The sequence below is a fragment of the Hylobates moloch genome, unplaced genomic scaffold, assembly GCF_009828535.3.
Source record: "Hylobates moloch isolate HMO894 unplaced genomic scaffold, HMol_V3 SCAFFOLD_1415, whole genome shotgun sequence".
NCBI lineage: Eukaryota > Metazoa > Chordata > Mammalia > Primates > Hylobatidae > Hylobates > Hylobates moloch.
In genome coordinates this window covers 1-11,404 of record NW_026653690.1, presented here as the reverse complement: position 1 = coordinate 11,404, position 11,404 = coordinate 1, and the positions used below count along the sequence as shown (strand labels likewise).

At 48.7% G+C, this 11,404-nt stretch overlaps 2 long non-coding RNA genes across 2 annotated transcripts; one reads left to right on the top strand and one right to left on the bottom strand.

Moving 5' to 3' along the window:
• Positions 1-435: 435 nt before the first annotated feature.
• Positions 436-10,245, top strand: LOC131382697 (uncharacterized). The gene is made up of 3 exons (XR_009212293.1): positions 436-723; positions 8,250-8,513; positions 9,662-10,245. It is a non-coding gene; the product is annotated as an uncharacterized LOC131382697 (long non-coding RNA).
• Positions 4,052-6,263, bottom strand: LOC131382698 (uncharacterized). The gene is made up of 3 exons (XR_009212294.1): positions 6,071-6,263; positions 4,775-4,964; positions 4,052-4,155 (listed from the first exon to the last, which is right to left on the bottom strand). It is a non-coding gene; the product is annotated as an uncharacterized LOC131382698 (long non-coding RNA).
• Positions 10,246-11,404: the final 1,159 nt, after the last annotated feature.

Genomic DNA, 11,404 nt, shown 5'->3' with positions numbered 1-11,404 from the left:
AAGGACCCTCCTCACTCCTTTCCCAAATCCTCCCACCCCCGCGGCTGCTGCAGGGAGACATTGATGCCTGGAGAAGGTGCTTGGCCCAAGAGAAGGGCCCAAATCTTGATTCACCTCCCGGGTTTACATTTCAACCCCTGACCCAAAATGCAATGACTTTCCCCAGAAGAAGCCCTGCTGAAGGCCCGGGAGTCCAAATTTATGTCTATCCGCCCTAGCACTTGACTCTGCAGCTGCCTTGTGGGGAGGCTTCCCTGTGGTCAGGTGACTGCCCTGAATGACCAGTAGCCTTCTTGACTTTCAACTGACTCAGAACCCAGGACATTCCAAACCAAGTGCCCATGTGACAGTTGCCCTTAGAATTAGATTCACCTCCCAACTGACCAAACTGGGCTGCTGGGCAGTTAATAGGATTCATTAACTGAAAAAGTGACCTGCGGGGCTGGTGCTCGGATGGCTCAAGGAGTGAAGTCTGCAAGCTCCCAGGGTCTCACTGCCTATTGATCAGAGCAGCCTGGCCTCACGCCTGGCTGAGAAGGGACAGTGGCTGCACCAGCTCTGAGTGGGTGCCTCACTGCTCCTACCCTTCCTCACCAAAACTCAGGCCCTGCTGTACAAACTACAGCAACTACTCCAATCTCTTTAACGGCTTCAAGTCTGCAGTGCCTTCAGTGCAGTAACTGGCAGGGGGTGATGTCGGGGCTAAACCTGCTGTCTGTCCAGGTGCCAACTGGGATGCCTCTGGGAATGGGCGGGAGATTTCCTTGACCCTAGATCACTTTTCTGGCGTATCCTGTATTTAAACCTTCATGATCTTGTTGTATCTTTGGGCCATAATCTTAAGAAAATATATTCAAGGACGGGCATGGTGGCTCATGCCTGTAATCTCAGCACTTTAGGAGGCTCAGGCAGGTGGATCACCTGAGGTGAGGAGTTCAAGACTTGCCTGGCAAATACGGTGAAACCTCATCTCTACTAAAAATACAAAAATTAGCCAGGTGTGGTGGTGGGCACCTGTAATCCCAGCTACTCGGGAGGCTGAGGCAGGAGAATTGCTGGAACCCAGGAGGCAGAGGTTGCAGTGAGCTGAAATCATGCCATTGCATTCCAGCCTGGGTAAAAAAAAGTGAAACTCAAAAAAAAAAAAAGAAAGAAAGAAAAAGAAAAGAAGAAAAAAGAAAGAGACAGGAAAGACAGAGAAAAAGATTGAAAGAGAGAGAAAGGTGGGAAAGAGGGAGGGAGGGGAAAGAGGGAGGGAGGGAAGGAGGGAGGGAGGCAGGGAAGGAGGGAGAAAGGGAAGGAAGGAGGGAGGCAGGGAAGGAGGGAGAGAGGGAAGGAAGGAAGGAGGGAGGCAGGGAAGGAGGGAGAGAGGGAAGGAAAGGAAAGGAAAAAGGAACGGAAAAAGGAAAGGGAAAAGGAAAAAGGAAAGGAAAGATCAAAATAGAGACCACTCTTGAAATGATGATGGCAGGAGACCATGAACAAGTGTTAACAATCTTCCCAGGCCACACTTCGATTCACCAGCTGCCTAGGGGAGCAACTGAGTCAAAGTTGGGCTTAGGAGGGAGGGGGTCTGCAGTGTGGTGGGCACTTAAAATACACAACAGGCTGATTGTGTCAGGACGTTACTCCAATGAGAGGAGACAGACAATTCAGGAGGACAGCTGAACTCAGTGACTGAGAGAAGGGACAGGTGCTTGATGGCCTGGGCTCAGATCCTACCTAGAAGCTGTGTGACCCTGGGAAAGTGACAAAGGGACTAACCCCTCTGTGCTCAGTTCCCTGCTGTGTGATATGGAGATGTCAATGGGGCCTGCCTATTAGCATTATGTTCTGAAGCTTACTCTAAGCAGATCCATAGTAAGCCTGAAGAAAAATGACTGGCACTTCGTAAGTGCTATAAGAGTGTTCAAATGTGAAGCGTCTGCAAGAATAAGGCAGACACATAGCAGTGGTTGCCTCCAGAGAGGAAACTTGGTTGGCTACAAGACGTGGAAGGTGGAAGGTCTCTTTGCAGCCTTTATATGGGCAGGATGCCTTATAGCTCCTCAGGGGGATCTGCTGTCATCTCCTGTGACCTTCACATGAGCCCTGTGGGGTGGGCGGAGCAGGGCTGTGACCCACATTTTATAGTTGAAAACTGAAATTTAGAGGGGCTGAGTGACTTTCCCAAAGCCACAACACTGAGGAGGGATGGGCTGGAGCTAGGAATGTAGTTGGTTCCCTGGAGCTGGAGATCCTGAAGCGGAGGCCCTCTAGGTCTCGCCCTGGGCCCCTGAACCAGGGCTTCCCTCACTCCATTTCCCAAATCCTCTTGTTCCAGGATTGCTTTGGGAAGAGCTGATGTCCCGTGGGAGGTGCCTGACCCAGCCTTCCGCCACTGCCTTTTAATCCCGGACCCAAAATATGATGTAGCTGATCCCAAACAAAGGCCCCTTGAAGGATCAGGGTGTCCAGTCTGTGTCACTCCTCCCCCAGCACCGTCACACAGTGAGCTGCCTCAAGGTGAGGTGTCCAGTGCTCCAGCGACCACCCTGAATAACTAGTGGCTGCTTGACCCCCAACTGCCTCAGAGCTCATGACAAGTAGAGGAACTGGTTTCTTGCTTAAAGACAGATGTGGCTGCAAGCCAGCCACAACCTTAAGACAGCATCACAAAACATTAGTTTCACCAAAACTCACAAACTCTTATGAGCAGGGCAGGAGAATTAGCTGGTGAGGAGGCCTGCTGGGCTGGTGCTTGGGGGCTTTGGTGAGTGAAGCCCACAAGCTCCCAGGGTCTCATGGACTGAAGAGCTGAGCAGCTGCCGAGCAGCCTGGGCTTACGCCTGGCTGAGAAGGGGCAGTGGCTGTTCCAGCACAGAGCGTGCACCTTCCTGCTCACATCCTTCCTCACCAAGAATCAGTCTCTACAAACTCCTCCTTCCTCCCCTAGACTTCTGAAAAGACAGGGGCAGAGTCCATCTCCTCTTAGAGGGTCTGTCCGTAGCCGCAGCCTGGAGACCTCCAGCCCAGGATCCTTCCTGAGGACCACCCAGAGCCTCCTTCCCTCTGTCACCAGATGTGCATTCCACTAACCCGATGGCACTGTTCTTTCTCACCGCTCTCCCCAGCTGCACCAAACAGCCAGTGGTCCTATCCTCATCAGCCCCATGCAAATCCCACCATGAAATTTCAGTTGCTTTTTTCCCGAGCGTCTCTGAATCGAGGCTGCTGAAGATTGGTGTCAGATTTTGACAGGAGCCTTTGGTCTGAGATTCCCCTCCCTGCCGTATCCGCTGCTGGGGTGGTGTCGAGATTCTCCTAATCTGACAAAGGCAGCATGGATGCGTCCCCACATCCAGTCTCTGGAAGAGTGTGTAGGAGATTGGCATTCTTCTCCCTTAAACATTTGTTAGTAATCAGAGGAATCAAACCGTGCTGGCCTCTGAAATTGGCTTTCTGGCAATTTTTTTTCTGTTGATATATTTGGTTTTAACCATGGTTCAGTGCTCAGATATTAAGTGTACAGTCTTACAGTTTCTTATAAACATGTTTAAACACACAGAATGTCACCAGCACCCTGGTGGCCTGCTGTGGCTGCAGATGGGAATCACACCTAAACTAAACCAGTTACTCCATGTATGTTCTGAGCACAAGACTACATGTAATTAGCACAGAATGAGTGGGGCAGCACCCTCAGAAGGCTGCTGGCAGAGCAGGAGAGCTGGAAGAAGCCAACAGAGGTGCTGGGGGATTCTGTTGGGGAGTCTGAGGGCAGGCCCGGAAGCTGAGAGAAAGTTCCTCCGGTCCACAGAGAGAAACAGGCGCACTGCACAAAGCATAGTGCCCAGAACAGCTCACCAAGGCCTGCCTTTGTTTAGCCAGCTTTTTATATTTATATATTTATATTTTATTTTATAGAAGCTATTGAAAACTAGCAATTGATTTTGTTTAACGTAAAAATGTTCAACATTAAATATAGAATATAATTCTAAACCGAATCCCAAATCGATAATATTCAAACACTAACTATGTTAGACTTTCAGAAGTCTAAGTGAGGTGAAGCAGCCTCCGGTCTGACTCCATCTCCCCAGAACGTGTCGCACTCCAGATCCTCTCTGGGCCTAGGTGAGATCTGCACGTCACGGCCTTCCTGGGTGTTGGGACAGGGATCTGCAACACAGACACAAGTCACTGGGGAGGCCAGAGAGGGAGGGAGGAGGGCTTTGCTGGGCTGGGTGTGCAGGACCCAGAAGGCTCCTCAGCGCCTTAAAGTGACCTGGTGCTGATGTCCCTGGGTCAGATCCACAGGGCATTGAGGCCTGGTTCCTGCTCCCAGGACCTCTGCTGAGGGTGTTGTGTGTCCACAGAGGGTGCCTATAAACATCCTGCAAGGAGCAAAATAAACTAGAACCACACATGGGCAGCCCTCCAGAGATACTGAACAGCCCTGGATACTGAAACAGAGAAATGGGGGATCTCCAGGTCTCCAGGATGAACAGGCAGAGTCCCCGGCACCTGGGCCCTGAGAGGGCAGGAGGTCTGATGACACAGGGGTGGCGGTGGTGACCCTGCCCCTCACCAGGACCCTCAACAGGATGATGGGGTCAGGAACCAGCGCATCCCATGGAAAGCTTCCTGGAGCTCTTTGTTGTTTTCCCTAATGATCGTTTTTTCTTTCTAATCACCCAGCCAAATTGCTTGTACTTTTTAACTTAAAAGGAAAATCACTGGGCTGTGGGAGGAGAGTCCCAGGGCACCCTTCACTGGCTTGCATGGCTGCTCAAGGCACCTGTGTGATCACCCCACGAGCAGCCGCTCCGTGTTCTTCCGGGATGTGTTGGTTTTTCTGATGGGTCCGTAAGAAAGTGAGGGAAGGAACAGGACCACACGCACTTCCTTGCTTTCCTTCTTCATGCTGCCTGCTCCACACTCCATTGCATACCCCTCTTCTCCATCTTTTATGCCCTCCATGTCTTGACCTGGATGGAGAATAAGAGAATTTCTTGACTTCTGAAAGAAAGAGAAGAATTGTGCATGTCCAGAGCCCCCCAGTGCAGGAAAAGCCCTGTGATGGGGGTTCACAGCGCAGACCCAGATTTCACCGGGGTCCCTCCACCATAGTGAGCCCAGCTCTTGCTACCTCCAGCCCAGCTCCCTGCCTGGAACACTCAGGGCTGCTCAGCAGGATTCAATGCTGCAGCTTGGGGTCAGAAACCAGGGCAGGGCCAAGACAGTGGGAGGAGAGCTGGGAGAGATTTTATAGACAGACAATGAAGACCCAAGGAAGTCAGCTGCCTGGGTGGGGCCAGGCCCTTCACGATGATGATACTAAAAGAGGAAAGAGGGAATGGGGCACAGCTACCAAGAGGAATGTATGCAGAGGAAAGAGAATATAAAAGAGACACCAGTAGGAAAAAATAACATGCAGATTGCTGTTGTCTGTATCTGTACCTTCATCTTCTATATCACATGCCTTGGCATGTATAAGAGCTGTGATAATAATGGGGTGGCCTTGGGGAAAGAAAGGGTAGGGTTAGAGTTGAGATGGCAGCTTGGGCCCTGATGGTCCTGGCAGTTTAAAGCCCAGCTTCAGAACTCAATTCTCCCTCACCTCTGCCGTGCTATCTCAGGACCTCATCACTTCACCTCTGCAATTCAGGACAAGGATCCCAAGAGAGGGAAAGACGGAATGGGACAGAGCTGCAAAGAGACCATGAGTAAGAAAGAGAGAAGTTGGAAAATGAGGAAGAAAGAGGAGGAAAAAGACATGAAAAAGAAATGACAAGCAGATTGTTGCTTTCACGGTCAGAGACTTCAGTCTGCAGAGTAATTTTCTGAGCATCCAGTTGCAGAAACGGGGTGGCGCTGGGAAAGGAAAGGGCAGTGTGAGCGTGGAGGTGCGACCTGGAGAACCCAGTGCTCTTTGCAGGAAACAGCCTGACCTTAGATTCTCTTCTGTCCTCATCTCACCGCTCCTCCCCCAGGGCCTCCACGGCTTCACTTCTGTGATGAGGGACGAGGTCTAGGATCTCTGGGGCTTTTCCAGCCCTCAAAGGCAGTAACTGTAATGAGGCAGGAATCATACCTTGGACCCTGAATGAAGAACTCTATCTGGGGTGCTGTGATTCATGTTAATGACTTTTCTCTTCCCCCTCGCCGAAGCAGCTCACAGTATTCTGCCTCAATGGCCCATATCCTTCAGTGTTTGGAAAAGCACATAGAAAGCAAATCTATGGCCACATTTTTAAAGGAGGTCTGAGATTCCTTCTGGCTTGTCTTTCTCCTTGACACAGACAGAAGAAGGGTCCCTTGGTGCTGAAATATAAGCCACAGGCACACTCAAGACATCTGGAGAGGCTCTGGTTGGTGTTCATTCATTCAACACACACATACAGAACACCTCATTTGTGCATCGCTTTTCTTGTGGCTTGGCATAATTTATTAAATGAAGCAGATGACAGTCCCTGGGCCTGAATTCTACTCAGAATCAGGAGCTCACAGTAGACAAAATAAACAGACCATATCTACAGAATGTTAGAGATGAAACCCTCATGGCCTTCTCTAGGTATGGTGGCATCCTCCCAGATTCTGACTTGAATAACGGAGCCCAGCAACAAGTATAAACCGGATGGATTTAGGGCTCTGAAAGGCCTTTTCACCCAAAAAACATGGGGGGGAATACGTGGACTCTGGCTGGGGAGAGACTCAAGGAGGCCTGGGGCTCATAATTCTTATATTCCCACGAGAAGGCTGACATCCGGGGACTTCCCCTGCAAGAAGCAGAGTCAATGAGTTCCGTAAATGGAGAGTTAGGTCCCTTGCAAAGGGGACAGTTTATTTCAAGAGAGGAGACATGGGGTGAATGCTGGTGTGTTTTAACTCTGCAGTACAAACAGTTGCGACAAGTGTGGTGAACTAATCACCCAACGGCCCTCTGCTGCCTTGTCATTGTGCCTTAAGTGAAAGGGAATATATTGAATGCCACTGCCTGCACACTTTGGTTAAAAGGTTCAAATGAGAAATATTGTGTTATGTATATTTTCCCACAATAGAAAACACGCACAGACAAGCCCAGATGCCAGTCTTGCTAGCAGCCTTCCTTTAGCTTCAAGAGTAGGCCGAGGCTCATCTGATCGCTCAAGGTATCTTGGAAGCTGATGATCAAAGTCGTCTGATCTGAAAGAGAAATTAATGGAAAGAGGAGAAAACTTGAGAATCCACACTACTCGCTCCGCAGGGCCAAGAACCCTCCCTCCCGTGCATTGCTGATCCATCTCAGTATTTCCTGTGACCACCTCCTTTTTCAGCTGAAGGCTTTGCACCTGAAGGGGTTCCTGGGTTTTTCACCTCGGCCCGTGGCAGGACTGATCCTCTCAGCTACTGTCCATTTCACCTACATTCATGTCCATGCCACATCAGGCTGTGTTGTCCAGATGGAATGAATCCACCGCAGATGTCCCTTTCTGGAGGAAGCCACCATTATGCTTTACCTCCAACACGTCCACACACACACCGAGGCACCTCGCTCATGCAAGGTGTGTGTCCTCCAACAAAGTTTCACGCTCTAAACCCAGATAACTTTTGAAACCCAAGTTCTGTTGATTCCCCTACTTCAGGTGCTCCACAGATGCTCATTTGTCTACTAAACCCTGCCCCATGCAATTAAATAGTCCAACGTGACCAGCAGAATTTTTACATTAATTCTGACATTGTGTTGTAAGTACAAGTGTGTTTTTCTCCCTTAAAATTTATGTCTTTGTTACTGATAAAAGTATTTAACTGATAATGCTTTTTTTCAGCTATGTTGCCAAGCACATTTATATAAAATATATTCTTAGATTGTTTTGAGAATTTGACAAAGATGATAGCAATAATGACAATCTTTTTTTTTTTTGAGATGGAGTCTTGCTCTGTCGCCCAGGCTGGAGTGCAGTGGTGCAATCTCGGCTCACTGCAAGCTCCGCCTCCCGGGCTCATGCCATTCTCCTGCCTCAGCCTCCCGAGTAGCTGGGACTACAGGCACCTGCCACCACGCCTGGCTAATTTTTTTTTTTTTTTTTTTTGTATTTTTAGTGGAGACGGGGTTTCATTGTGTTAGCCAGGATGGTCTCGATCTCCTGACCTTGTGATCTGCCCATCTCAGCCTCTCAAAGTGCTGGGATTACAGGTCATGGCGCCTGGCCATAAACGGTTTCTTTCAATAGGGTAATAAAATGCATTTTTTCCAAACTATTTATATGACTCAAGGCCCATCTCAATTTCAGATGTGATTAGCCTCAATTCCTGACTCTCACCAAGGTGTGTAATGTCGTCCATGGCCCAGTGCAGAGGAACACAGGTGTTGCCGTCAGACTGCCAGGGTCTGATCCCGCCTCTGTCACTCACCCCGGGAGCTCCCTTTAGGCTAGGAGTCAACAGCGAGGATGGAAACATGAGTGCTTTTTAAAGTCCTAAAAGTTCAGAGGCCGACTGTCAATTTCTCCTGCACCCCTGGGCACACACCAGGAGAACTTTGTCTCCAGGTTGAAGTAAGTGCCTGTGAGAGAGTTGTGTCCCTCAGATTCTGTTCACCACAGGTGACACTCGATGCAAACCCAAACCTCTTCTGCACAATCCCAAGGGGTGCTGACTAATCCAACCCAAAGGCTGTGATGTTTGGCAGAGGCAGAAAAGAAAAGGCCAGGTGTTCCAGGAAAGATCACCTTCAAATAACCTAGCACTCTCATAGCCCAGAGAGACAGTTCTTACTATTATGCCAGTAAACTTGGAAAAGACCAAATCCAATTTGACACATATTTCCTTTTTCGTTTTAATTTCACGCCCCCTCCCTCAACCTCTCAAGCAGCATGGATACCCCGAAGGCCCTGAGAACTCTCTCCCATTGGATCTTACGTGGAAAGTAGTTACCTACCTGCAAAATCGTCATCATCAGATATGCTCTCCAGAATCAAATCTTTAGAAACACAAACATCAGGAAAAGTCATTAGAGAGGCCCATCCACTCCTCCCACCCCAGCTGAAGCCATGGTGCTTCACACAGGATCCCCTGATGTTTCCTCTGGTTCACAGACATCCCTACAGCCTCTCTGGACATTGTTTTATACTTGCAAAATCATTTGCTCTCACCAGACCCCAAATCCTCCTTCCCAAAAGGAGCCCAGAATCAGGTTTCTGTACCCTAGAGACAGCGTTTTTTCCTCAGGAAGTGGGTTATTTCAGGGTACGTACCATTCTCCAGTGTTAATGGCTCCTGCAATTACAGAAAAGAAAACATTAGGAGGGTGAAATGATGCCATGCACGTCACACAGATCTGATAGTCTCTCGACAACTTGAGAAAATTAGAAGGGGTATAGTGATTGAGTCAAAGGTCGAAGCCCCCCAAAACTAGCACGGAGGACACCTGTGGAAAAGACAAGACCTTTTCCCACAGAATTTATCTTTAAAGTGTACTTAGATTGGCAGTTTCATAACTCTTAATCCACGGGGGAAAACTGCTGTGGAGGGAAACACCTCTGCATTGCAGTGGATCGTGGATGCTGCCATCTACCACGCCCCAGTGTGCCCGGCATGGGTTGGTGAGAGGCTTCCAATCAATAGCACCACACCAAGGCAATTGCAGATGTCATAAATAATCCACACTGGCAGATGTTCATGTCTACATTTGATTAAATTGCAGATGACATCGATAATGCACATTGGCAGATGTTCATATCTACATCTGATTGGAAAGAAGCCAGGAAAGTAACATTTCTGTTCAAGACAAAGGAAAGTGTCTTACCTTGGCGGCCTCTTCTTTTTTACAGATGTGTTGTACAGCACCCTGATTAGCAATGTCGTATACAGTGTCCTCATTAGCGATGTCATATACAGCGTCCTCAATAGAGATGTCATGTACGGCGTCATTAGTGATGTTGCGTACAGCGTCCTCGTTAGTGATGTTTTGTACAGCGTCCTCATTAACGATGTCATGTACAGCGTCCTCACAGGGAGCTAGGAGAACACAGAGTAAAGGTCAGTGCCCTGGTGGTGGAGGCTTTGAATCACCCAGGGAACTTCCTTGCTGTGGTGCATGGAGGTGGCTGATCACAGCGTGGGCCAAGCTGATGCTGGGCCATCCTTCTGGGTAGACCTGCGCCTGTGAAGCTAAGGGACATGACTCAGAACACTTTCTGCAGTGGGAATCAGTTTCCAGGTTCAGATATGCATTATCCAGTGAAGTGCAGAAATAGAAAAAAATAGAAATTGACAAATTCATGAAAAGCCTTCCATGAGTGCAAGTGTGATTTTTTTTGTTAAACACTTTACATTCAGTATGCATTCACACATACAAAATATTTCTACAAGAAATCAGAAATTTTAATTTTTGTCAGTTATGTTAAATCTTTTTTTTTTTTTTTTTTTTGAGATGGAGTCTCGCTCTGTCACCCAGGCTGGAGTGCAGTGGCGCAATCTCAGCTCACTGCAAGCTCCGCTTCCCAGGTTCACACCATTCTCCTGCCTCAGCCTCTCCAAGTAGCTGGGACTACAGGCGCCCGCCACCACGCCCGGCTAATTTTTTTTGTATTTTTAGTAGAGACGGGGTTTCACCGTGGTCTCGATCTCCTGACCTCATGATCCTCCCGCCTCGGCCCCCCAGAGTGCTGGGATTACAAGCGTGAGCCACCGCGCCCGCCAGTTATGTTAAATCTAACTTAGCTGTCAACATAAAGATTCTATCTCATTTACTCTGTGGTCTCCAGAAAATCTAGCACATAGTAAACAGACCAAAATATTTATTAAATGAAAACACAGAGCAGGGGTGGGGGTGGTGGTAGGCAGACCAGGTTGCACCTGATTACCTGGATGATAATAAACTGCACAAAACTTCGGTCAGATTAATATTGAAACTGCCTTTTGCTTGGGCTCTTTTCTCTTGCGGAAGAAGGATGACCAAGAAGATGAACAGGGAAGAAATGAGAAACAGAGGCCTTTGCTTAGTAGCTAAAGGCCACCTTCTGTAACATGCAATAGTCTACAAGTGGCCTTGAACTCTGCCGTGATTCAGTGACAGAGTTCCCTCATGTCTTCTACCCAGGTTGAAGTCCAGTGAAATTGTAACTGTCCTCTTTGCAACTTGCAAGACCATGCTGCTTCTGCATTTGCCTGTTGTATGAGATTTACACTTGTTTTAAAGCAACATTTTGTTTCAGTTGGGCTGGTGGCCATACACTGCACTAGCCAGTCAATAGTGAGATGGCTCCTCATGGAGGAGGCTTGGCTTGAGGCTGAGGGTCTTTAACCCACATGCACAAGAGAGTTGCCACGAGGGGATGGAAGCCAGGCTAATAACCAAGTGCGCCACAGAGTTCCTATCTGTCCCTCCTCACCATTTTCAGCTGGCAGGATTTCAGCATTTTAGGGCTTGGGAAGATAGTATTAC